The sequence below is a fragment of the Glandiceps talaboti genome, chromosome 2 (genome assembly GCF_964340395.1).
Source record: "Glandiceps talaboti chromosome 2, keGlaTala1.1, whole genome shotgun sequence".
NCBI lineage: Eukaryota > Metazoa > Hemichordata > Enteropneusta > Spengelidae > Glandiceps > Glandiceps talaboti.
This window is the reverse complement of record NC_135550.1, coordinates 25,471,876-25,498,529: the sequence shown is the minus strand read 5'-3', so window position 1 is coordinate 25,498,529 and position 26,654 is coordinate 25,471,876. Positions and strand designations below refer to the sequence as shown.

General features: G+C 33.5%; 1 protein-coding gene across 1 annotated transcript in view; it reads left to right on the top strand.

The window, feature by feature from the left end:
• LOC144443488 (1-phosphatidylinositol 4,5-bisphosphate phosphodiesterase beta-4-like) overlaps positions 1-26,654 on the top strand; it is a 104,042-nt gene that overhangs the window by 7,944 nt on the left and 69,444 nt on the right. The window lies entirely within an intron of this gene.

Below are 26,654 nucleotides of genomic sequence, written 5' to 3'. Positions count from 1 at the left end.
TTAGATTTCTTTCTCCCTTCCCTACCTACCTAGAGTTTACATCGACTGTGGTGATCATGCAGAAGTTTGGGCATGTACAATATGCATGTAACATCTTCTGTCTGTCCAGCTTCTTTTTCCTACTACATGTATATGTAATTTAAAACACCGTGTTAAATCAATGTCCTCCAAAAGATTTTTTTTTCTTAAAAGCTGAGAATACTTGGGAAATAATTGATAAATTTAGCATAATTAATATGTGTAAGATAAACTTTGGATAGCACAAGCATTTGGAAAGTTTAGACATCATTTTTCTAAAATCAAATAAAAAATGTCTAACAGATGAAGGTGAACACCCTATCATTTGGCAGTGTCATAGAGTGTCTGTGTTGTAAGTACATGAGCAGAAATAGCAGTGTGTGTTTACACATTGAGTGTGTGTGGGACATATGTATTATCTTCAACCAGACTAATGGGTTGGGTTGTACCATAAATCAGACCATATCTTTTTAATGTATTGTTGCTGTGCATTCCAAATGAGAATCACAGTGTTTGTAAACTGGTTGTTGTAGTGTCAGGTCATACAGAAGTTGCCAAGTTTGAACACCCATCACCAGGTCAACTGATGTAAATAAATGTGATCTTGTATAAGGTGTAGACATACGAAGACAGTGGTCATGTAGTTTGACCCATACAATAAATCTGAAACTCTGGACTACTGATCATGATAAACCACCATGATTGTGGAAAAGACCAGAATTTGGGTGGCTGATTTCACTCTTTGAATAACTTTTCTCATTATTTTGTTATTACGCTGACTTGGCAATGGTTACCCTGAGGGTAATGCCAGTAGCCAGTATTGAATCTCCTACCCTCTTTGTTTATGTTGTCAAAGCACTCAAATTTTAGTGCCACAAGCAATTAGCTGTGAAAACTTCCTGAAGGCCAAATATATTGTGTTTAACACTAAATAAAAGAATCAAGTACAATCAAGGTAGAGTGTTGTGTTTGTCTTCAGTGGATTTTAAATACCTTCTAAGTTCTAAATAACAAGACAACAAATTATGCCTCATTGCAACAGCATAGTGAAATACAACCACTTGACTTATCCACAAATGTTTCACTATGTGAAAATATACACAGGAGACATAGTGATGACATTAATGAGCCTAAGAAACAGTTGACATGGTAACGGTTTGTACGGATGTCATCATCCTTTAAGTGGCTTTAAAGTTTACCTGACCTTTTCTGAGCGCTTAGCTAATTTCAAAAAAATTCGTCAGTAGATTTCCTTCTTGTATTCAGTAGACAACAAGAGAAATAGCTTGAGATTTTATCAGAGTGCATTATTAATGAACACAATATAGAAAGTAAACAATCTGTCTGTGACACACACATTCAGGGGAATTGTGGATGAAAGCACTACCTGTAGGCTGTAGTCATTCATATGTTACTCAAACTTTACGAAAAACGGAAATTGATTGTGATTACATTTTTTGTATACTTTAAAAGCTAACAAAGTAGTCATACATCATATCTTACATGTGCACCATATGTTGTAATCTCTGTAGTTTCTACAGTCATTACGTCTTATCATACTACGGAAAAAAAGAGATATACACTACAGATTATCACCCTTACCTCAGTGTAGGACAATTTGAAATCATGTGCAATTTTGAATTTGTTTATTTTTTTGGGGGGGGTTTTATTGCACAGAGGATATTATGTACATCCAGGGATTCAGATTGTGTCATTTTAAGAATAATGCTATATATTACAATAAACTGATAATAAAAAAGAAAAACATCGTAAATATTCCTTGTAGGTCAAATAAAAAAACGGAAAGTGCTCAGCCTTATACATTTCACATTTATCTTGAAATTTCATACAGCAGCATTCAACATCTGTTCAGTATAGATAAAAACCCTGGAATGATATTTTCTAGTCTGTGTTGTCATGTTGAAAATATGTGAACTGTATCAGATAAGCTGTTACAAAGATTATGAACTACGTCAATGAGATGAATTGAGCCAGATGATATGAATTTTGACAAAGCTATTGCTCATGTGAGGTTCAATGTCAGTGTAGGGTGATGATTGATATACATAACGATTATCATTTACAGTTCAGTCTTTGCATATTTTAAGTTATCTGTAGCTTAAATCACATGTAAAATATAGTTTTTATAACATGCAGGTTATAATGTTAGGATTAATATCAACACTGTAATGATATATTTATTAATGCCATGTTTGAAAAATACATAATTTACACATGTAAAATTATTTTTTTTTATGTCAAGGTTATCATGACCAAACTAATACAAATACAAAGCAAATACTAATGAACAGAAATGGTTTCAAATTACGTACATGTACATGTATCTTAAAGGATCCATAAAATAACGTGGTACATACAAGTATGGATTATTAATAAAACTGGAATGGTATTGCCGGCATACTCACTGCTGTGGACTACATGTCCTCTTATCTGTTAAAATTGTAGACCTGGACTGACAGTATCCAGGATTTAGTTAGCATGTTCAACAATGTTGACATAGTGATGAAACTGGGTAGCTGTTTACTGAACATGATAAAGTATGTGTCATGCCTCATTGCAAAGTACACAAATGCTGTATTTGTGTATTAACAAGTGTTTAGGGTCATGGGTCATTATATATACTCAGTTTATGAAATATTCATATATTAGATCTCTATGTAATTACATTCTTTAAAAAAATGGAATATTCATTAAATGATAAATGTAATTTAGTTTGATTGACAGATCATTATTAATTCATTGTTGAATTTGTAATTGACAGTGCATTACATGTTGTGAAAATCCTTGATAAAACCAGGTGTATATTTGTCAACTTGACAGAGTATAATGATATTGTGCTATACCTTCAACTTTCCATTGTCATCTGCTAGTATTTCATGCTCACTTCAGAGTAGATTCATGCTTTAAATTTAGCAGTTTTCACCTGTTCACAAATATCCAGAAATAATACTGTATGTATTAGTAAAGTATGTTGTATGTCAAACAGGAAATAGAAAGTTAAATTTAATCATTTGTTCCATATCATACGTCACTTTCGCATGCTATAAACATCCTTTACAATTCATGTTGTCATCTACAGTTGCAAGTACTATTCAAATTGGTTAATATTGAAATCACATTTTACCACTTTGTTATAGAGAAGTCTACTTTATACTAAAGTAAACGCGTTTATTTTGTTGTTTTTATGCCATGAAATGTGTTTTATTATATGAGTAGATAATAGAGGTTTACATTGGACTGGACTTATCAAGATAGTATCTAACTAAAATGTGTGAAATCGATCAAGAAATATGAATACACAATATATAATATGTGATATACTAGTTTAATGTAACTGCAACCCTTACAGACTTTACTGATCATTTATTCATCTGGTTTTATCGTTTCTTTATTTGAATATCTGAAATATCTGTATTCTGAGAACAAAATACAGTAGCATGATAGCAATGAGAAAGTAATGAATAAATAAATAAATAAATAAATAAATAAATAAATAAATAAATAGTAATAGATAAAAACTGATTTCCATTTATGTTCCTTTTTGTGTTTGTTGTAATGCTGTTGTCATTAGGAATCCATTTATTGATACAAGTACAAAATGTACTAGTAAAACTGAATGTGGTCAACTAAGAATATCCATAAAGTCTAACACATCAATCTGAGCTTGCTAATGTTTATTTCCATACATAGTAATGTATAAAATGGTCGGTAAAAATCATATTGCTCTGATTCAAAACGGAATTGACTTATTTCAATGGGATTAATAAGTTACCTACATGTATCAAAAACAACCATTTGATTTATGAGAATGCTTAACATTCACAGTATGTCAGATCAAAATATAAATATTTATTTTTCCTATGCATGGCATGTCAGTAACTAGCGATGTCCATTACAATATGTGTAAATAGAATTGACATTAATCCTTGCACATTTTTTATGTATTTCCCAAAAGTATAACATTTCCAGGGACTGTTCTTGTTATAAGATAACAGGTGACACAAGCTGCACCACATGATTGATTGTGAAGGTGTTCTCAATTTCATTCAATTTTTTTCATTTTGATGATTTATGATTGTATACATAGTACAATGAACAAGTGGTGAGGGTACTGTAATTTAGTACAATAATTTTTTAAATGTAACATATATCTTTTAAAACTTGTAAAGTCAACTGATACCCACATTAAATATATTTGTCAAATTATACGTAGCTCTGTTTTTAATACCATCAGGTAGCCCCGACATTTTGCACTGTACTGATATATACATTGCATGACAGTTTTCTGTGTTAAAAATTCTTCAGAGATGAAGTGTATGCAATTACAATGCATATTGACTGGTGAACATTTATTCCGTTACTTACAATAAACTAACTTATACACTTGATAATCATATGTGGTTGATTGAATGTCAGCCTTCCTTTGCTCTCATTTAACAATCTGACCTTTGGATGTCCTCGCCAGTTCATGACACTTCATCATGCTAATAAATATACATTGGCTTGTGGTTAATTATTTGATGTCTTTTTAGTGAACTTGTTGGGTATTCATGCAAAGACACACATTTCAAGGTCCTAATAAATGTAAGTGTGCCCTGGGGAATGCCAAGTGATGGCCACTGTTCTGCATGCCCTGCCACCAAGGGAAAAGAGATGTGTTCTTCAAGGTCATGTCATTTAAATCTTATTCAAAGTTATGGGATTTGATTGACACATAAATGAACAATTTTCCAATGGTGGGGGAAAGTCACATTAAAATGGTTGCAGTAAAAGGATTTATGACAAGAATCCTTGTCTACGAATTTGCATAAATTAGATAACATGTAACAATAGAACAAGGGCAAATCAGCTCTGATTATTATATATTGGGATCAAAATAGAGAATAGTATTAGTAAATGTTGTCTCTAGTGTATATTGAGGGGTTTAATAAGACCCCACAAGGTGCTTTGCAAGTAGATATATACCTGGAAGGTGAAATTTGCATGTATGCCGCAAAAATAATAACCAAGTGTGAGCAAGGTTATTATTTGGAGCATATGTGCAAATTTCACCTCCCGGCTGTATATGTAACTGCAAAGCACCGAGCAGGTCTTATTAAAACCCATTATATTATTCTGAAGTTTGACAAATGTATAGAAATATGAAATTACTCAGAATTTGTGTGCTTGGAACCTCAGTAAATTTAGCATTCCGTAATTTTGATGATACCATTTTTAGGAAGGGTGAATATATCTTTGTGTACGACATTGTTAATTTGTCTTCAAAATGATTTTGATTTCTGTATACATTCATTCAAAAACATGTGAATATATGGATATTTTCCGTACTTATAATTTGTGTTTTATCCATTGTAAATGTGTGATTTTGTCATGCAGATAAACTTTACAACCTGTATATCCCTGCATGGAAAGTAGCATGTTCTTTGTGCATGTGCTGTGGTTATCTATTCACATTCAGGGCCATGGTATGTCACCTGATAGTTCCTGATCTAAGACGACTTTGCAAACATAACTTTTCATCTGTTCCCACAATTTGTTTAGTACTTAGACAAAAATCTTTCAGATTAGACAATACATTGATCGTTCAAACTAAACATGGCATGAAAATGTTGAAATCACTCTCTTTGCTCAGGATAATTATGAATCAATCATAGCGCATGTTACACTGACCCACATTACAGGGCCAGAATGAGGGGATTTTCTGTTTCTTTAAAGAACACTGCTCAGTGTTTCTAAAGTGGAATTTTGTTGTATGTTTGCTTCTCTTCCCTTGAGCCTCTTGGTTACTGTACAGGGAAATAAAAGTATGGATGAGAAAACCATTAGTTGTCATATTTTTAGATATTAATATCCCATATTTCCATACTGCTCCCATCCATGTTCAGTGTGTGGCGAGTTCTGATGCCAGCCAGCCTCATTGGCTTGATAACCAATACCTTTGAGGTAGACAGAGAAGTCCTGTGTAGGGTTTCATTTGGATGAGAAAAAATGAAAATATGTTGTTCTCTTCCGTGTTGTCCTTTGAATGCACTATTTATACATGAACCTCCAATATTAGATGGCTCAATCAGACTCAACATATGATTGGTGTGTTATATCCATATGTAGATGAAAATAGTTTCATGTTGTCGAACCTGAGTCATAGTCATGTGCATGTAGTATGATGTGAACATAGTGAAAAAAAGATGAAAACCCATGTCATGTTATCAAACCTGAGTCATAGTCATGTAGTATGATGAAAATGTAGTGAAAAGATGATGAAAATAGTCTTATGTTATGAAACATGAGTCAGACTCTCAGCCATGTAGTTTCTCTCTATCAGTATCATCAGTTTATGTTTTGATACAAGACGGTAGATGCATACAAGTTAGCTTTTTATTGCAATGGGCAACACCTGAACGCTTTACATTATAGGAATAGGCTTCAACCATACAGATGATACATGCATCTATCTGTGATACTGATAGTCCTTGCATTCAAATTCTAGTGTTCAGTTTCCAGCAATGCCTGCTCCAATATTTTCTTCATAACCTAGTACAAAGGTGAAACAACAGTACAGTAGCATATTTATAATATAACACTTAAATGTCAATTGTGTAACCAGATCAAATTCAAAAATGGTGTTGTACATGTATGGCAGAGTTGTTGACATAAGAGATGATGATTTGTATTATAATAATATATTAGAAATAAATTATGCCATAGAGATTCATTTGAAATTTCTGATGCCATATTATCTGTGTGATGAGAATATGCAAATTACTTTAACTTTGACCCCAATGTCGGATCTCAAAAACTGGCTATTTCTCATATATATTAAACAGCTATACATTTGCACAGAAATGGGGAAATTTTAATTAAAATAAACCTTTTCATAACTATGCTTGACAATGACACAGGATATATAAGCCTGTCACTTTGTGTAGCTTAGTTTCTTTAAATTTATACTGTGGGAGTTCCATTTCTGTCATGAAGATCTATATTTGTAGATATCTCAAGAGCTGCATAGTCTCAGTCAAATGTCTACACTTATCTGGAGTGGAGTTTGTTTGTTCATTTTGACTTTGACATTGATTTAATGTCAGTGACCAAGATCAAAGTTTATTGCTAATCACAGAGGTATTTCTCATTGCCTTGAATAATGATACAAAGATGACAGACAGTGTGAGTTCATGTAAGTGTCTTAGCTCTGAACAACATCAAAATACTTTTGACATTGTGCTCTGTGTTTTATGAATCCTTTCATTGTCAACTGATGTCAGAAGGGTGTGTGAGGTGGTTGTACTTGATACTGGAAGAAATATTGAAATCTTGTAACTCCCCATAATCTGAATGTGTAATCATGCATGTATTGAAAAATCAACAATGCCTTTTTCTGTTTACTATTGATTGTATTGATTGTAAATTTATTCATTTATAAGGGAGCCGTCATTATTTATGGTTGGGGGGGGGGGTCACTTGAAAATTGGAGTTGGTCAGGGAGGGGCTACCAAAAAATGAGGGAAAGGTAGGGGGGGGGAGTTGAATTTCGACTTATCAACCAGTTCCTCTGACCCCCCCCCCAACCGTAAATAATGATGGCTCCCTAAATGCATGTATTAAAGCTAGCATTACAGCATTTGACACTGATTCACCAGAGATCAGTTGTGTTATTGACATATTTATCATTTATACTATCTGTTGATGCTATGATCACACAATATGGTGGTGTATCTCTTAACAAGAATGTATGGTTATATGTGTTCAGAAAACAAACAATCCATAGTAATAAAACACGATATATGCCTCCATGCTTTCCATCTTCATGCCCAGAGCCTCAGAGGCTCATCTTTATAATATGGATTTTGTTTCACTGTATCATGTTGCTATACATCATCAGAGCATGGAACTTGGAGGGAAAGAGTTTAGAAACAAAATATGTCATTCAGTGGTCATAATTGTATCATTCCTACTGAAAAGTATTGGGTAATAGTAATTACCGATAGTATTGGTTTCTTAGATCATATATGGTATAAAAACACATCTGAGACATGAAACCATAAACAGCACCATACTACTTACTAGTATCTTAATATGTTTGCCATGACATGTACAGTATTAATGGACTCAGAGACATCATAATTCTAGTATTATTGTACAAGAGGTTTCTGGATATTGACACATGGATGGCCTGGTTTCCTTCACCTGTCTCTTTAAGGTTGTTGGTGGCCAGTATATTGTTGGTGGGTAGTATACAAGAAATGTTTGGATATTGACACGTGGCTTGCCTTTCTCCCCTCACCTGTCTCAATGGGTTGTTGGTGGGTAGTATACAAGAAGTGTTTGGATATTGACACATGGCTTGCCTTGTTTCCCCCCTCCCTGTCTCAATCAGCAGACTATATAAATGTTGTTTTTAAAAGTGGGAGGTGATAGGATCATCAAGTGTTTACTGTAGATAACATTTTCTAAAGCCTGTTTCCTAAACTACTAAAAAGATGATTGCTATCTGATAAGCTTGTTACAAGAGTACCTTTGATATTTCTCAAATAGTTTTGAAGCCCTTTGAGACAGCTAGTATATCTATCTATATATGTCTGATTAATTTGCATGGTTACGGATTACGTGGCAAAGTTGTCCAGGCCTACTATTTAGTGTTGTTATTCTTTTACTTTGACGTCATCAGACTTGGATAAATGTGCTTTGTAGAATACCAAACAGTGTTGTCTGTGAACAAAGCAACAAGGGCATGAAGAAATTTCTTATCACCCTTGTGATAAAGTGAGAATCATGCTCCAAACTACAGAAATAATATATCAACTAAAACTCAAGATTCTCCTTTAAATTGTAAGTGCAGAACGTGTTCCTGATCATTTTAGGGAGAACACTGCCACACTTTGTTGAGTAACCACACACTTCTTTACATAAGAACACATGATAGTAATAACCTTTAGACTTTAGGTAATCTTAGAAGTACTAGTTATCACTATCAGGTCTGATTTCCAAATCCTAAAGATATTTTGCCTACACAGAACATTTTAATAGCACTTCAAACTGTCTTAATCTCAACACATATGTACAATATCACGACCTAAGTTATTGTACAGATTGTACAGCAGGAGGAATAGATAAAGACATATCAGGGTATGTAGGGTGAGGGTTTTCAAATTGTGTTGTTATCAGCACACTGACTTGTAACTTTCAAATTGTTTTGATGAAATAAATGTGTATATCGTATTTGAAGTACTATGGTGAAATATACTTTGTAATTGCCATTCATGATGGCAGTGAATCCAAGCTTTCAGTCAACTAAGATAGATATAAACCAGGTGTAATCAATGAAACTGTTCTTGACAAAAGCTGTTGTTACGCAATTTTTCAGTGGGTGGGCAATTTTTTTTATTTGAATTGTTGGTATAGTAAAAAGTGCAGGCGTTTTCCTGGTGTGAGTGGGTAAATCATTCACAATAGTGGGTTGGCAGTGGGCTGGTGGGCAAGTTGAAACCCAATGGGAGGGAGGGCAGATATCTTTCACCACCAGTGGGAGGGCACATAAGAACAGCTGAACACTCTCCCCACAATTTTTTTTGGGGGGAGGGGCGATTCTATTAAAAAAATGTCATTTTTGGTCTGAAACAACATAATCAATGAAAGACACAAATCTTTGTTGGCTGTACCAGATAAACTAAACACTTTGGTCGTAACTTATAAGCTATTGAATCATAATGTACCTGGGTTTACAGCAATTGTTCTCTCGGTAGGATGGGTTTCTTATGACTTCCATGAAGTCACAAACTTGTACATTTTTGGAGATTCTGTTTTTTTGTTCACACCATCTTGATTACATGGTCGTTATATCTGTACAATTAAGGCCCCACTATTACCCACTTGTGTAATCTACAACATACAGTATTAGTTTTAGTTTGTATCTATCTTAGTAAGCCGAAAGCGTGATTGTGCAGAAGTGTGTTGTTCAGCTTAAAGGTTAAATACCAAATGTGGGATACTTTTGTACTGTGAAGTATTTTGTCAATGAATATTTGGTAAAATTAATTTATAATGTTTTCAAGTTTGATATTTTTTTTAAAAAGATAAGAATGTTGACACACATTTGACCAGTCTGTCAAGCATAAAATATGGATTTAAGAATAAGATAGTTAGAATTTAAGACTGTCACAGTAGAATTTCATGTTATCGTAGTGTTGTGGCCAAATTGTAAGTTTTGTGTTTATCACTTAGTAATAATGGCTGATGGTGAAACTAACAGTTTTGTGGAATTTATTTGTGTCCAAATTGAATAATGTCAGAGGCTAATGTTATTGTCTGTAGCTTTTGTAGACGATTGACTACCACACATGCATATTTTCAATATGCAATACAGTGCAATGGTAAATAAAGCACCATAGAAGCAATTTTAAAAGCTATGAGGAATGCTATGGCGTATACTTACAACTACAGAGTGTACTCCATGTTCTACTTCTAATGTCTGGTTCCGACACACTTCCTCGTGGAATGTATGGCATCTCACTATTCATGTCATTTCAAAATACTCATCTAGCATTTTAATAGCTACATGCATAACTCAGTGGTTCTTCTGTTGTTCCAAACCAGATTATACTCTTGTATGTACTTCAAATCCTTTGGTGAACGTGAGGATTTTAAATTTTGTGGGATTTCATTACAAAGACTTGATGTTTCTGTAGTAAACATCACACAAACATTCCATAAATTGTTCTGTGCATGCCAGATAAAAATGACATAGATGCTGATATAGCATACGGTATTGAGTAATGTAGCTGAGTGGTGTCGTGTAACAAGTTTGTCAATGTAGCATAGTACTTAAAATCTAGAAAAAAGGTTTGTATTTCATGTGTGACCTTTTTTGGCAGGCTGTAGTAATCTTTCAGTAGCACAGATTTTATCAATAAAGGGTGCAAAGAGCTGAACGTAGGAGACCATAAATTTGTTGTTTTTGCGTATTTAGTAATGAGCTTATGGTAAAACTAACAGTTTTGTGGAATTTATTTGTGTCTTTAATCTTTTCCAAAGTGAAGAGACTAGTTACTGGTGAATAACTCAGCAAATAAATACAGGAAATAAATAATGTAATTAAGTTCAGTTGTATTTGCACAAGCAGACATCACTATAAAACACACATAATGTATATTCTATGAAACTTTGAATTGCTTTCCTCTGATGTGGAATGCTTCTCGACTAATCTGTTATTGTACATGTACTATTTTGAAAACCCTTTACTTAGCGTGACTTAGATTTCAACTACATGCATGTCTAAAATGTTCATTCTTTATATACTGAATGATATATACAGTAGACATAGCATAGCATTCCATAGATTCTAACAATTTGGTCAAGTGGAAAGTATTTCATGTTTGTTAAAAGCATTGGTGTACAAGCATTATGGATAATACATAGGAGTACAACACTGTAGAAGCAAAGAATCACCACACTGTAATATGAAACTTTTCTGTGTAGTCACTTACAAGGAGTTTTGATGTGTGCGTTTTACTTGTGTTGATTTGCTTTAAACATCCTGCAGGTATAATTACTGTACCAATGAGTAGAAATCCTAGCTGACCTGTTAAACTTAGATCCAAGGTAATTACATCAGTAAGAAATTGTAAGTCAGAGTGGCCACATTGGTCTTTTGATATGATACTAATATTTCCCTCCTGAGCAGTTAAATCTTAAAGACTGCAAGGATACTATGATTTTAGTAATATATTATAGTTCTATTAGTAGTCCAGTGATGTTTGTTATGATATAACCCTGAGCTAGTAACTGTATCATAATTGGGAACAAAGGTACCTAGAATTCTGGTAGTCAGTTTTTGTTAAATTCATGGAAGTTGTTTTAAATAGTAAGATGCATTGTTGACTTAAATTAATAATGATAATCACATTATTACTTTTACTGTTGTAAATTATCGTAGCAAGGATAGGATATAAAAGTACTAAGGATAAATGATCTTGAGAGTATTTCTTGAATTAATGTGTTTATAATATAGAGGACTACTCCACATATTTCATTGTGTTGTAATTGACTTTTCAAGTAAATATAGTATCAGTAACTTGTCTCTTCATTGGCATTAGTAGTATAGTATACCAAGATGATTAACAAAATAACCACATGGTATAAACCAATCTGATGTTATTCAAACTAAATAAGTAAATGTAGAAAGATATCAATATAGTTTTGGGTGTTAATACTATCTGAATCTGCTGTGTAGAATCTCCACAGAAGACTCTGATAGTATCATTTTGGCAGACAGTCTTTATCATCATGGCAGACAGTCTTTATCATCATGGCAGACAGTCTTTATCATCATGGCAGACAATCTTTATCATCATGGCAGACAGTCTGTATGATCACGGTAGACTGTCTGCATCTTCACTGTATATGCAGACAGTCTGCTGTGATCATACAAACTGTCTGCCATGATGATAAGGACTGTCTGCCATGATGAGAAAGATGGTCTGTTGTGGTGATACAGAGTCTGCTATGATGATATGGACAGTCTGCTGTGATGATACAGTCAGTACATTGTGGTGATGCAGTCAGTCTGTTATGGTGATAAAAACAGCCTTATGTAATGATACAGACAGTCTGCTGTGATGGTTGACAATCTGCAGTGATAATGATACAGACAGTTTGCTATGATGATACAGAGTCTGCTGCTATGGTGATGCAGACATCCTGCCATGATGATAGACAGTCTGGTGTGATGATACAGACAGTCTGCCATGATGATACAGACAGTCTGCTATGATGATACAGACAGTCTGCCATGATGATACAGACAGTCTGCCATGATGATACAGACAGTCTGCCATGATGATACAGACAGTTTGCTGTGATGATACAGTCTGCCATGACGATACAGAGACTTCTATGATGATACAGACAGTCTGCCATGATGATACAGTCTGCTATGATGATACAGACAGTCTGCCATGATGATACAGTCTGCTATGATGATACAGACAGTCTGCTGTGATGATGATGATGATGATACAGACAGTCTGCTATGATGATACAGACAGTCTGCTATGACGATACAGTCTGCTGTGATGATGATGATGATGATGATGATGATGATGATGATAGACAGTCTGCTATGATGATACAGACAGTCTACTATGATGATACAGACAGTCTGCTATGATGATACAGACAGTCTGCTGTGATGATGATGATGATGATGATGATGATGATGATGATGATGATGATACAGACAGTGTGCTATCATGATCCAGACAGTCTGCTGTGATGATGATACAGACAGTCTGCTATGATGATACAGACAGTCTTCTGTGATGATACAATACAAACCAGACAGTCTGCCATGATGAAATGCTGAAGACACAAATACTAAATATTGAGCTTCTTAGAAAGGGAAGGCTTATTACAGTACTTTATAAGGGTTTTGGGAAGATGATAAAAGATATTGGAGATTGGAAGGTAGATTGTTCAGTGCTGAAGAACCTGTGAAAAAGATATTTCACTGAAGGACCTAGTCCAGTTTAAACAAGGCCTGGAACCACATAGGGGATTATTAAATATACATTTTGTATTGAGTGCTGCCAACATCTGTATTTTACAGTCTGGATACAACACAGGTATATGTACAGACATAGTGTCATTCCTGTACATCAGAGTGATTTTCAATCTGGATCAACCATTTGCACCTGTCCCCACTATGTTAAACTGATCCCGATTTTGACGTGAGCTGGATTCATTCAAATGATACATGTACATCTAATTGTAAATTACAATCAGTGTTTAAGGATACTGTCGTCCCCAGCATAGGCCAGTCCATCTAGGTCTGCATACAGTAGATGTCTGCAACTGCAAAATTAAAGCGTATGCTTGTACAACATAAGGAGTAGTATCACTCTCATTTGAAAGGCTACACATCTGTTTTTAAATGTCATCAATCCATCAAGTCAGGTATCGTTATCAGAAAATTGATCTCTACTGAAAATGCATATATGGTTTTGTTGTTTATGACAACTTTTTTTTTATCATCACTGTATCTGATATCATTTATGTTCCAGTATCTCCTTACTTCTTCTTATCAATATTTTGATATTAAAACTAAACAGATATCATTATTGCCAGGTGTATTCCCAAAAATGACAACCTATTCCATTACATAATGCATGCTTCTCTGGAAGCGTTGATTGAGAATTACTATTTTAACTTTACATTACTTGTTTAGGTGTAATTAATAAAATGTCACAGTCACTTAGTGTGTCACCTTTATGATTTAAATTAATTGAAGCTATGTATATGTATTATGTTAATTTATGCAAATTAGATGTCACCTGACTCGCATGTTGATATTATGCAATTGGAGGTACTAGTATATCTTTCTCCAAGGCAGCGAACATTCCTTCATGTAACTCGTAAGCCACTAATGAGTTAATAATATCCACTTCCTATTAGATTCATGCATATGACAAGTATACATGTACTCAAGACATTCCTTTAATCATACTTGCATGATATTCACAGATTTCATGTATGCCTTTATGAAATGTAATATCTATGAAAACTGCAATGTTTGTAAACATACTCATTTGAATATAAGTTGACTGAATAATTCTAAGAACATCTGAAGTGTTTGTCATTCAACAGCCCTTCAAAAAATTGTGCTGAAACTAACTCCACTTGTCAAGTTGTCAATATGGAAACAGCCAGACAATCACCATGGCAACATGCAAGAACATTGGTGTCATGGAGCAATCAATGATTACAAGCAGATCTTCCGAGTATTGGATTTTTTGCTAAATTGAATATGTGAATAATTTTATAAAGATTTGCAATATATTGATTTTCAGCATTTTTTTTTTGACAAAATGTTGTTTTCATTTCAAATATTTAATAGTAGGTAGGTTATGCTGTTTTTTGGTATGAATTTCACTGCATCTCTATTGAATCTCGATACTTGAAAGGTGTCAACAATGCAAACAAGTTTTTTGTAGGGGCAGTAACCCTGGAAGGGATCAATGGATATTATTGAATTTTGATATTCTCAGTCAAGTGAATATGTAAACATTATTCAGCCATAAATAAGTTGTAGAGGTTTCATCTGTTTGCCTTCAACAAACTTCACATATAAACAAGATACATAACAGGATTTATATGGAATGCATAGAAACATATCAACATGGGCCATGAAAATAAACGTATCATCATGGGCCATGAAAATAAACGTATCATCATGGGCCATGAAAATAAACGTATCATCATGGGCCATGAAAATAAACTTATTATCATGGGCCATGAAAATAAACGTATCATCATGGGCCATGGAAATAAACTTATTATCATGGGCCATGAAAATAAACGTATCATCATGGTTCATGAAAATAAACTTATTATCATGGGTCATGAAAATAAACGTATCATCATTGGCCATGAAAATAAACTTATTATCATGGGCCATGAAAATAAACGTATCATCATGGGCCATGAAAATAAACGTATCATCATGGGCCATGAAAATAAACTTATTATCATGGGCCATGAAAAAAAACATATCATCATGGGCCATGAAAATAAACTTATTATCATGGGCCATGAAAATAAACTTATCATCATGGGCCATGAAAATAAACATATTATCATGGGCCATGAAAATAAACGTATCATCATGGGCCATGAAAATAAACTTATTATCATGGGCCATGAAAATAAACTTATTATCATGGGCCATGAAAATAAACTTATTATCATGGGCCATGAAAATAAACATATCATCATGGGTCATGAAAATAAACGTATCATCATGGGCCATGGAAATAAACTTATTATCATGGGCCATGAAAATAAACATATCATCATGGGTCATGAAAATAAACGTATCATCATGGGCCATGGAAATAAACTTATCATCATGGGTCATGAAAATAAATGTATCATCATGGGCCATGAAAATAAACGTATCATCATGGGCCATGAAAATAAAGTTATCATCATGGTTCATGAAAATAAACGTATCATCATGGGCCATGAAAATAAACGTATCATCATGGGCCATGAAAATAAACGTACATTGTATCATCATGGGCCATGAAAATAAACGTATCATCATGGGCCATGAAAATAAACTTATCATCATGGGCCATGAAAATAAACTTATCATCATGGGCCGTGAAAATAAAGGTATCATCATTGGCCATGAAAATAAACATATCATCATGGGCCATGAAAATAAACGTATCATCATGGGCCATGGAAATAAACTTATCATCATGGTTCATGAAAATAAACTTATCATCATGGGCCATGGAAATAAACGTATCATCATGGGTCATGAAAATAAACGTATTATCATGGGCCATGAAAAAAATGTATCATCATGGTTCATGGAAATAAACGTATCATCATGGGCCATGGAAATAAATGTATCATCATGGTTCATGGAAATAAACGTATCATCATGGGCCATGGAAATAAACGTATTATCATGGGCCATGGAAATAAACGTATCATCATGATCATGGGCCATGAAAATAAATGTATCATCATGGGCCATGAAAATAAACGTATCATCATGGGCCATGGAAATAAACTTATCATCATGGGCCATGGAAATAAACGTATCATCATGGGCCATGGAAATAAACGTATCATCATGGGCCATGAAAATAAACATATCATCATGGGCCATGAAAATAAACGTATCATCATGGGCCATGGAAATAAACGTATCATCATGGGCCATGGAAATAAACGTATCATCATGGGCCATGGAAGTAAACTTATCATCATGGGCCATGAAAATAAACGTATCATCATGGGCCATGGAAATAAACGTATCATCATGGGCCATGGAAATAAACTTATCATCATTGGCCATGGAAATAAACGTATCATCATGGGCCATGGAAATAAACTTATCATCATTGGCCATGGAAATAAACGTATCATCATGGGCCATGGAAATAAACTTATCATCATTGGCCATGAAATAAACGTATCATCATGGGCCATGAAAATAAACGTATCATCATTGGCCATGAAAATAAACGTATCATCATGGGCCATGAAAATAAACGTATCATCATGGGCCATGAAAATAAACTTATTATCATGGGTCATGAAAATAAACTTATTATCATGGACCATGAAAATAAACTTATCATCATTGGCCATGAAAATAAACGTATCATCATTGGCCATGAAATAAACGTATCATCATTGGCCATGAAAATAAACGTATCATCATGGGCCATGAAAATAAACGTATCATCATGGGCCATGAAAATAAACTTATTATCATGGGCCATGAAAATAAACGTATCATCATGGGCCATGAAAATAAACGTATCATCATGGGCCATGAAAATAAACTTATCATCATGGGCCATGAAAATAAACTTATTATCATGGGCCATGAAAATAAACTTATCATCATGGTTCACCAGACATGCTTGATTTTGATGAATTCATCATACATGTACTTACCAGTTAAATATGAAATATGAATAACTCTGGGTTTGTAAATAAAGAACTTAGTGTGTGTTGGGGGGGGGGGGGGGGTATTTATTTTTTATTCTATCCAGAAGCATATGTAATTTGTACATCATATAAAAATACCCAGTGGTGTTGAAAGTGCAATTCCTTACAAGTACACTGAAACCTTAGAGACAAACGATGTCCACATTTCCAACCCTAATATAGCCCAGAGACTTAGACTTGGTGTTATTACTGTGCCTCAAGAAGCTCTCCACAATGAGAGCTTCTTGAGATAGTAACTCCAACACAAGTCTCTTGGTGTAGAGAGCTACTTTTTAAGATAGTAACACCAAGACAAGTCTCTGGACTAGACCTAACAAACAGTGGTCATCGATTGTGTGTATCAGCATGCTCACACAATCTACAATGGGTTGTTATGATGCCACATTTGTCCTGTATGTGCCTCTGCACAACTTTAATTTTTACCCTTTTGACCAGTTTTTATATCTTTTTTTTTTGAGTAGTTCTGTTGGTTTGTTTTTTTAGTTTTTTTTAGTGAAACTCCTGTGAGTACTGATATTGATATATGGTGCTATACAAATGTTTGAAATTATTATAATGTATTGTATAGTAGAAGTGTCTGTTCCTTTCTTCACTGTGACTGTAACCCCAAATGCATAGAGCTATATTTCATTTTACTGATGTAATCTGCTAAAATATCCTTCCGGCCGATATGAATTATTCCTAGAAATAGACCTAAATTTATATGACGTAAAAGAGTACTAGAATTGTTAGAGAATATACACTTTTCATGAAATACACTCTCACTCACTGCATCTCAAACCCTCATATTATCCATTTCAATACATTTTCCATGTAGCATACTATTTTGTATTACTGAACACAAGTCTCAAGTATTTTCGTTAGTTTGTAATTTTTTGATGTTTGTTTATTTTAAACCATTGTATCCATAGATGGATTGTCATGTAATAAAATGCTTACAAATACAATACATACACAGCAACAAAGAGAGGCATTCATTCATTCAGTCAGTCAGTCAGTCAGTCATTGTCAATTTCAAAGTAAGCTTACTCATAACAATGGTAACAAAATGATAATAGTATACATAAAACAGAATTATGTAAAATAAAAAAAGTAATGGATTTTATGCATTATATGTGCATGTATATCACAAATGTACCAGTAATATGATAACAGTTGTGGATTAGTTTACTTTCTCAACATTCAAAAATAATACTGATAAAGAGACAGTAGGTGTAACTGAGTATAGTTGTGCCTTCAGTTATTTACTACCATCTTGCATGTTATCAATACAAATATTAAATGTATTCATCAAGTTAGACAGCTAAAATAATAGTAGAATGATCACAAATGGTGTAAAATATGTTATCAATACAAATATTAAATGTATTCATCAAGTTAGACAGCTAAAATAATAGTAGAATGATCACAAATGGTGTAAAATATGTGATTATGTTGAACCAAAATTGACCCAATTCCATGTTCTGGTTGTGAATATACAATAGATACAACACATGTATGAAACAAAATACAACATGAATATCTACATGTTTGAATTTGAATTTGAATTTATTTGGCAATGAAATATAGTAAAAACATACATGTACATTTAAAAGTATTGCCGAGGATAACACAACAAAGCAATTAAAACTTATTTCCATTGTGGTCCTCGATTTCAAAAATTCAACATGTGTAACTTTAGTATTTGTGAATTATATAGTATTTCCAAGAAGAGAATCAATTTCCTGTGCATGTTATTTATAATACATGACAATATACAGATTAACAGATGTAACTTGACACTAAATGTCTCATCTGTGTCTTTGAAACCTAATATTATTGATATACCTGGAACAGATTTTGTGTAACGTTCTGAAAGGTGAGAAGTGGGCAGTACAGTAGCACAGTAAGCTGCATTTTGTAATACCTATTTACTTTTGATAATACTAAGGAATTATGTTTAGGTTTTGGATAGTAATTCTAGGGAGTTAATTTTAGCTTCGGAATAATACTAGGGAGTTAGGTGTAGGCTTGGGATAATTGCCAGGGAGTTTGTATAGGTTTGGGATAATTGCCAGGGAGTTTGTATAGGTTTGGGATAATTGCTAGGGAGTTTGTATAGGTTTGGGATAATTGCTGGGGAGTTTGTATAGGTTTGGGATAATTGCTAGGGAGTTTGTATAGGTTTGGGATAATTGCTAGGGAGTTTTATAGGTTTGGGATAGTAATTCTAGGGAGTTAGGTAGGTATGGGATAATAATTCTAGGGAGTTTGTATAGGTTTGGGATAGTAATTCTAGGGAGTTTGTATAGGTTTGGGATAATTGCTAGGGAGTTTGTATAGGTTTGGGATAGTAATTCTAGGGAGTTTGGAAGGTATGGGATAATAATTCTAGGGAGTAATTTCGGAATAATACAAGGAAGTTATGTCTAGTTTTTGGATAATAATGCTATGGAGTTATGCTTAAGTGAAGAATAATGAGTTAAGGTGTAGGTTCACGTTAATAGCATAGGGATAGTGTATGGGAAATATAATTAGTCTCAAGATAATATTTCTAGGGAGTTTATGTTTTAGATGATCAAGCTAGGGGGTTAAGTGTAGGTTTGGCATAATAATGCTAGGGAGTTAAGTGTATGTTTGGCATAATAATGCTAGGGGGTTTAAGTGTATGTTTGGCATAATAATGCTAGGGAGTTAAGTGTAGGTTTGGCATAATAATGCTAGGGGGTTAAGTGTATGTTTGGCATAATAATGCTAGGGGGTTAAGTGTATGTTTGGCATAATAATGCTAGGGGGTTAAGTGTATGTTTGGCATAATAATGCTGGGGAGTTAGATATAAGGTTTAGGATAGGAATAGAACTGAGGTTATAGCCCCTTATTTTTCTCACCAACTACATGTGGCCTCTCTTTTACAGCTTGCCTAGAGAAATGTTTTTCTTGACACATTATTCCAGGCCATGCATGGCAAGCATGCTATGCTACATCTTGTTAGCTCTGCTGTCAGCAACAGCTGAGTGGAGTTTAAAGGGTTACGTGGATTGTCCATCATCTGGCTGTCATTTTTTCAATTTCTCTTCTGAAACGAGACGTCAGATATTTTATATTAAATATTAAAGGTCATGTGAATTTATTTTTTATTTTTTTTTATTTTTTTTTTTTTTTTATTTTTTATTTTTTATTTATTTATTTATTTTTTTTTTTTTGGGGGGGTGATATTATTCAGTTTTCTAAATGAAAAGATATCTGTACATTTCTTGTTTGGATTAATGTGTAGGTGTTTTGGTTACAAACTTACAGAGATATATATTTTTGAATTTCTGAAAGTGCAAGTTAGTTTGTTCTGCTATTTGATGTGTCATAATGATATGATAATTAAGAATGATTAGAGTGCATTGTAATTACTGAAACTGCCAGGTGTATTAGTTGTATTGTTTAAAGCAATCCAAGGGAAAGGGACAACTATATAGTTAATCACTGAAATGACTAAATTATTCAAACAACAATTACCAGCAAACATCTCAGATGTATTGGATTCTGAGGGTTTACAGTCATAATTATCATGAAAACCTCAAATTTCACTGAATCGTGAAAACATCAAGTGTGGATAAAAAAAAAGTAAGACTGTATACTATAGAGTAATGAACAGAATTAGGTAATACTGAATATTTATACTACCAGCCAACATTTAGAATAGCACTCAAGTAAGTATCCATTAAAAATATGCAGTAAAACATGAACAAGACTTTGGATTATGAATACAAAATAATCCAAATGTTCTTGTTCATGCAGAAATTTAACCCAGGAAGAATTTTTGTCTTCTTAAAAGTGGTTAGTCATGCTGTCCAACAACCATTTAATTGAATTTGTATGGATTTCTGTAGTGTGTTGTAAAATGTGATATTAAAATGTGTTTTGATACGTCTTTTTCATGATAATGTCATACCAGCACAGATGACATGGCCAGTCAACCATTATTACTACCATGAAAATGTCAGTCCCATTAGTAATTTGAAATCTCAACTGTGTGAGAGAATTTCACTATAGCTTTTATTCTATGAAATAAATTTGTATTTAATGTAATGTAATGTAATGTAATGTAATGTAATGTACGACATTGAATTGGTACTTAATTCTCAGTGGCCATTTGTTCAGAATACTATCTGTTAAATTATGTATTGCAAGACAATTTGCTATTCTCAAGGACTTGCTGGATGGTTGCTAGGCAACCAAAAAGATCTAGCACATCTATTTTAAACTGGTAATTTCACAATGCGTGTGTGGTAGTTCCTTTTCTCTCTCTACATACTTTCATTGATTTTATAATAGAATGATTGATACTATAATTCAGCCAGGTTATCAAGCCCTTTTCTTTCCCATAATAAAGTGGATTTGAGGACTAGGAAACAACATGAGGACAGATATTATTTCTACCTTAGATATTCAGTAGATATAATGTAGGATGGCCGAGCTAATTTCAATCCTTCACATTAATAACTGAAAATCTGAGTTTTTAAAATACACTTCAGGACAGTTATAATATATATCTAGGGAATAATTAAAAGTATTGCTCAGAAATGTAGACTTATATACTGTATGTTACCATGAATAGCAACTATTCCCAAGCATCTAAGACTTATAGCTACATGTACATGTACATTTAGAAGGAGTATTTGACCATCTAATTCTATCCTGTCTTTAATATAATTAAAATGTTATTCCCCAATATTTTTCTTCATTCAGCCAAGGAAAATATGAATGACCTGAGGGGTCTTTGTCACCACAAGTTGATAGACGAGTAGTGACAAACCCTTAGGTCACAAGTATTTTCTCAGCTGAATGAAGAAAAATATTTGAGAATAACATAATTATACCAGCCCCAGTAATATCAAAGGAAAATTGGGGAAAGTGATATTAATTTTGAATGTTTTGACTAAATGCTGTTGAGAGGTAGTAAAGGAATGAGCTTTGTCTGTCTATGGGTTTGTATGTATGTATTCATTCATAGTCATTTGTCAGCCATGGTTGAGCTTAATTTATTCAAACTTGTTACAAAGGTGAACTACTCATGGCCATCTAGTCACCATTTCTTGTCACTTTGGCCAAGTGTTGTCCATTTTGTTCTGAAAACTGTTGGGGGATGATACGTTTACAATCTCTGTTACAAGGCTATTTCCTATTAATACAAAGATCATAGTTTACAAGGTAAATATGTGTTAATAGTCAAATGTTTCATACTAAATTCAACCCCAAAATGTATTTTGAACTTTGTCGTCAAGTAAATTAGTGTCCTAGTTTAGTATTGTGAATTATTCATGTTTTTATAAACACAAGCAAACAAGTCCAAACTTGGTAGTAATATGACATATAATATACTTAGAAAATGAATACATATAGCGTCCTTAGGGACATAGTCAACTTGCGTCATGAAAGCTCATCCGTGACAAGTTTCTATTAAAAAACAAACATGGTTGCATTTCCAGTTCAGACCAAATAAATTGTGTGGTTCCAAAAAGCACAACACTACCTAGTTTTTCCTTGCTAACCCTAACCTTTCTTTCCTGTGTGTTTTTAAAGCTTTCTTTAATGAGAAAACTATCAGAAACGAAGTGGTCATAACCCCCCCCCCCCCCCCCCCCCATAATAATAGCAGATAAAAAATTGCAATACCAAATTTTTGAAAGTATTTGATCAGAGGTACAATTAATTTATTGTATTTATTAGAAGTAAAAGACAAATGAAATAGCTGACAAGTTGACAACAAACATGGTTTATTTATGTAATATTGTTGTGCACATTCTCCATACTCATTGTCAACTAGAATTACAGTTCAGGATTCATAAATTGAAAGTGTAAAAGAGAGCTAAGGTAAAATAAAACTCATTAATGTGTAAGGATGTTTTCAAACAAAGGAAAATGTTGTTATATGTTTAAAATACAGAACGTGAAGTGAGGGTGGTTAACAACATTCAATTGAGCCCTGTATTATGTGGCCATTTAATGTCTCATTTTGTGGCAGAGGCCAGGATATCAATATCTTATCAGCATTAACCATCAAACATAGGAAAATAGTCTTAGCTTGGGAAGAGATCAATTCAAATCATCAAAATGGTTAATAACTCCCGCATGACTTATAAAAAAAACTATATCAAAATGAATAATGTACTGATTCACCTTGAACTAGTTCGTCTAAAATATATGACAAAAGCAGATTGAAGCTAGTAATATATAGTATGATTCTGAGAAATATTCATGTATTCATGTCATGGAATTGAATGTAGATTAAATCTAGTTGATGTACTAGCTGCCACTCCTCCCAGTAACATTGAAGTTCTGTATAAATTCCGAGAATTACTTTCAATGAGATGAACTAGATTATCCAACACTTGTCATGTTAAGTGTGAAAGACCAATCAGCCTATAAGGTATGCTGGCAACACAAGAAGTGGCTAGATACTGAATTACAGTAGATATTGTAATTTATCAAATAAATTTAGTAATATACTTATGAAATTAATGTGCAGTGATAAACCAACCATTCCATTTACTTTTACACGTAAAAAAACCTGACCCTATAATGATTAATGATTGAACTGTTGTGAAGGTGTACCGGCTTCTTTCCTGAGAGATTGTGTCTCAGATTCCACATTTGAAATTCTAGGAATGTTTCTGTCTAATCCGGAGTACAAGTCATCATCATGTCTAAATATGCTGTACCATCGTGTACCATCAGCTTGCAGCTTAAACTTGACAAGTGATATAAAGTGATTGCAAGACATTGTTTTCTGGGAAAAATAAGCACTAAGTCTTATAAATCAAAAATCGTTCAACAAAATTGTTGAAGACGACAGTATTACATGATGTAAGACAGAATTCGATGAAAGTGCTGAATATTGTTTGGTGTTTTAAGCTACCATTTTGAAAATGACTGTGCTGTGCATCCATGTAGCAATAAATTAGATACTCCTTCCCTTCAGCCAGGTAAAAAATACTTTAAATTTCAAAATTAATATTAGTTTATTGAAAAAGTGTTTTAAAGGCTAAGATTTATAAAAATTACTAATAAGGAATATTTATTTAATCTATGTACAAAGTAATGAATCAATATATACTTAATATAAAAAGTTTATGATGTTATATGTGCCTTTATAGTTTCATGGAGGTAGGAGATTTCACTACTTTAGGTGTAGCATAATATACAAAGTTATGAATGATTGATGTGTGTTAAGGACAAAATGAGATAAATCAGCTTGTAGGAACAAGGTAAATGAGCTATGTGGTAAATCAGCTGCTAGGAACAAGGTAAATGAACTGCTAGGAATGTGGTAAATGAGCTGCTAGGAACAAGGTAAATGAACTGCGAGAATGTGGTAAATGAACTGCTAGGAACAAGGTAAATGAGCTGCTGAAAACAAGTAACACATTGAAATAATCAGTGACCCGAAGATGTTACTTTCCTCTTACGTACATCTCACGCTACATCAACCTGTCGTGTCAAGTTTGTCACTTTCCAGCACAATGTATCAATACCTGGTATTGTTATCAGGTTTATCCAAGAACACAAAAGGCTTCAGTTTTGCTCTATATTTTATTCAGACATAGTGTTGGACATGGCATATTTTATCTACGTTTAACTCAATTTACTTTAACCATTGTGTTCTAGCTACAAGTACTAGGATTACAGTCTGTAAGAACCTTTTGTTCTGCACAGGAATCAGAATTGCTAAGGCCAGATCTGTTTGATTTCACCACAAATTAATCCATCACCACTTTTCAAACAGTAAGAAGAAATAGAATTCAAATTTAAAAGTTTGATTTTTATATGGTAGCAGGAATGAAATTTCATGTTCAATTTTCAAATGGTAGCAGAAATTGAAGTTCGATTTGTAAATGGTATTATAAACACAAATAGAATACAATTTTGAAATGGGAACAATTCAAATTTGAAATTTAATCTTCAAATGGTAGCAGAAATAAAATGCAAATTTCAATTTTCAGATGGAAATGGAATTGAAATTTGAAGTTTGTCTCTCCCTGTCTGTTTGCCCTTTTCCTTTTATGTATTCAATAACATGCTGCAAATTGAAAATTCTGCCAGCATTTGAGTCTTGCTAAAGCAGAGAAATATGAATAAGTTTACAGTGTGATGAGGCCTTTCTCACTCATTTAGGTTGAATTGCAAAGACTGAAAATGGTATTGATGTATTTCTTCAATGGACCATATCTCCTAATGATGGTGCAATGACTTGTTACTTTAAATTAGTGTACTTTATTGAAAGTAGAATTAGACCAAGTAACTTGCTATGAATTCTAATTACAAACTGTGTAGAACATGACATCAAAGTGTACATACGTATTACCATTACTGTATACTGTAGTTTATGGTCATATAACTGTGACGTGACTGGGTTCAACTAGCTGCTGTGTTGAAACACTTCAAGTTAAAACCGTGCTAAATGATGTACATGTGTAGTACCACAACCAATTATACTAAAATTACAAATGTAGGTTATTATCATTTGGGAATCAATTAATGTAGTTTGCAATTTTTATCTAGAATAATCCTATCGTTCAATTTCATGAAGCCAAGAACACTTCCTTTACATTGTTGCCATGGCTGCGAGAGACTGATTTGAGGATTTTGAAAAATACATTTCCTAGCCAACCCTTTCATATGTACATTTGTTCCAACCTTTAACACCATATTTACATACATATAGTTGCTATGGGCGTGTTTATTGTTGCTAGGAATTCTTGTGTCAGTTTTGGAATTTACCCATTCTCTGACCTACCCATAATTATACATGTATTTGTTTTTCCCAAACAGTCATTTGTCAGTCCAAAAGAATGATGTAATAAGTAGAGATAGTATCAAAATTTTGAGTCTTGTTGATCTCAAATATTGTTCGTCGAAAATATTAAAGATGTACACTTTTAGGAGCCTTCAGTTGTCACGAATAACTTCAATAAGACTATTTGCTATCAATTTAGTTTTTCTATTTTTGCAATATATGCAGTACCATGTAAATGCACAGTGGAAAAAAAAATCAGACATCCTCTGTCTATGTTCTTTAATAAACGCAGACTCAGAGACAGTATGTGAAGTGTGTGCA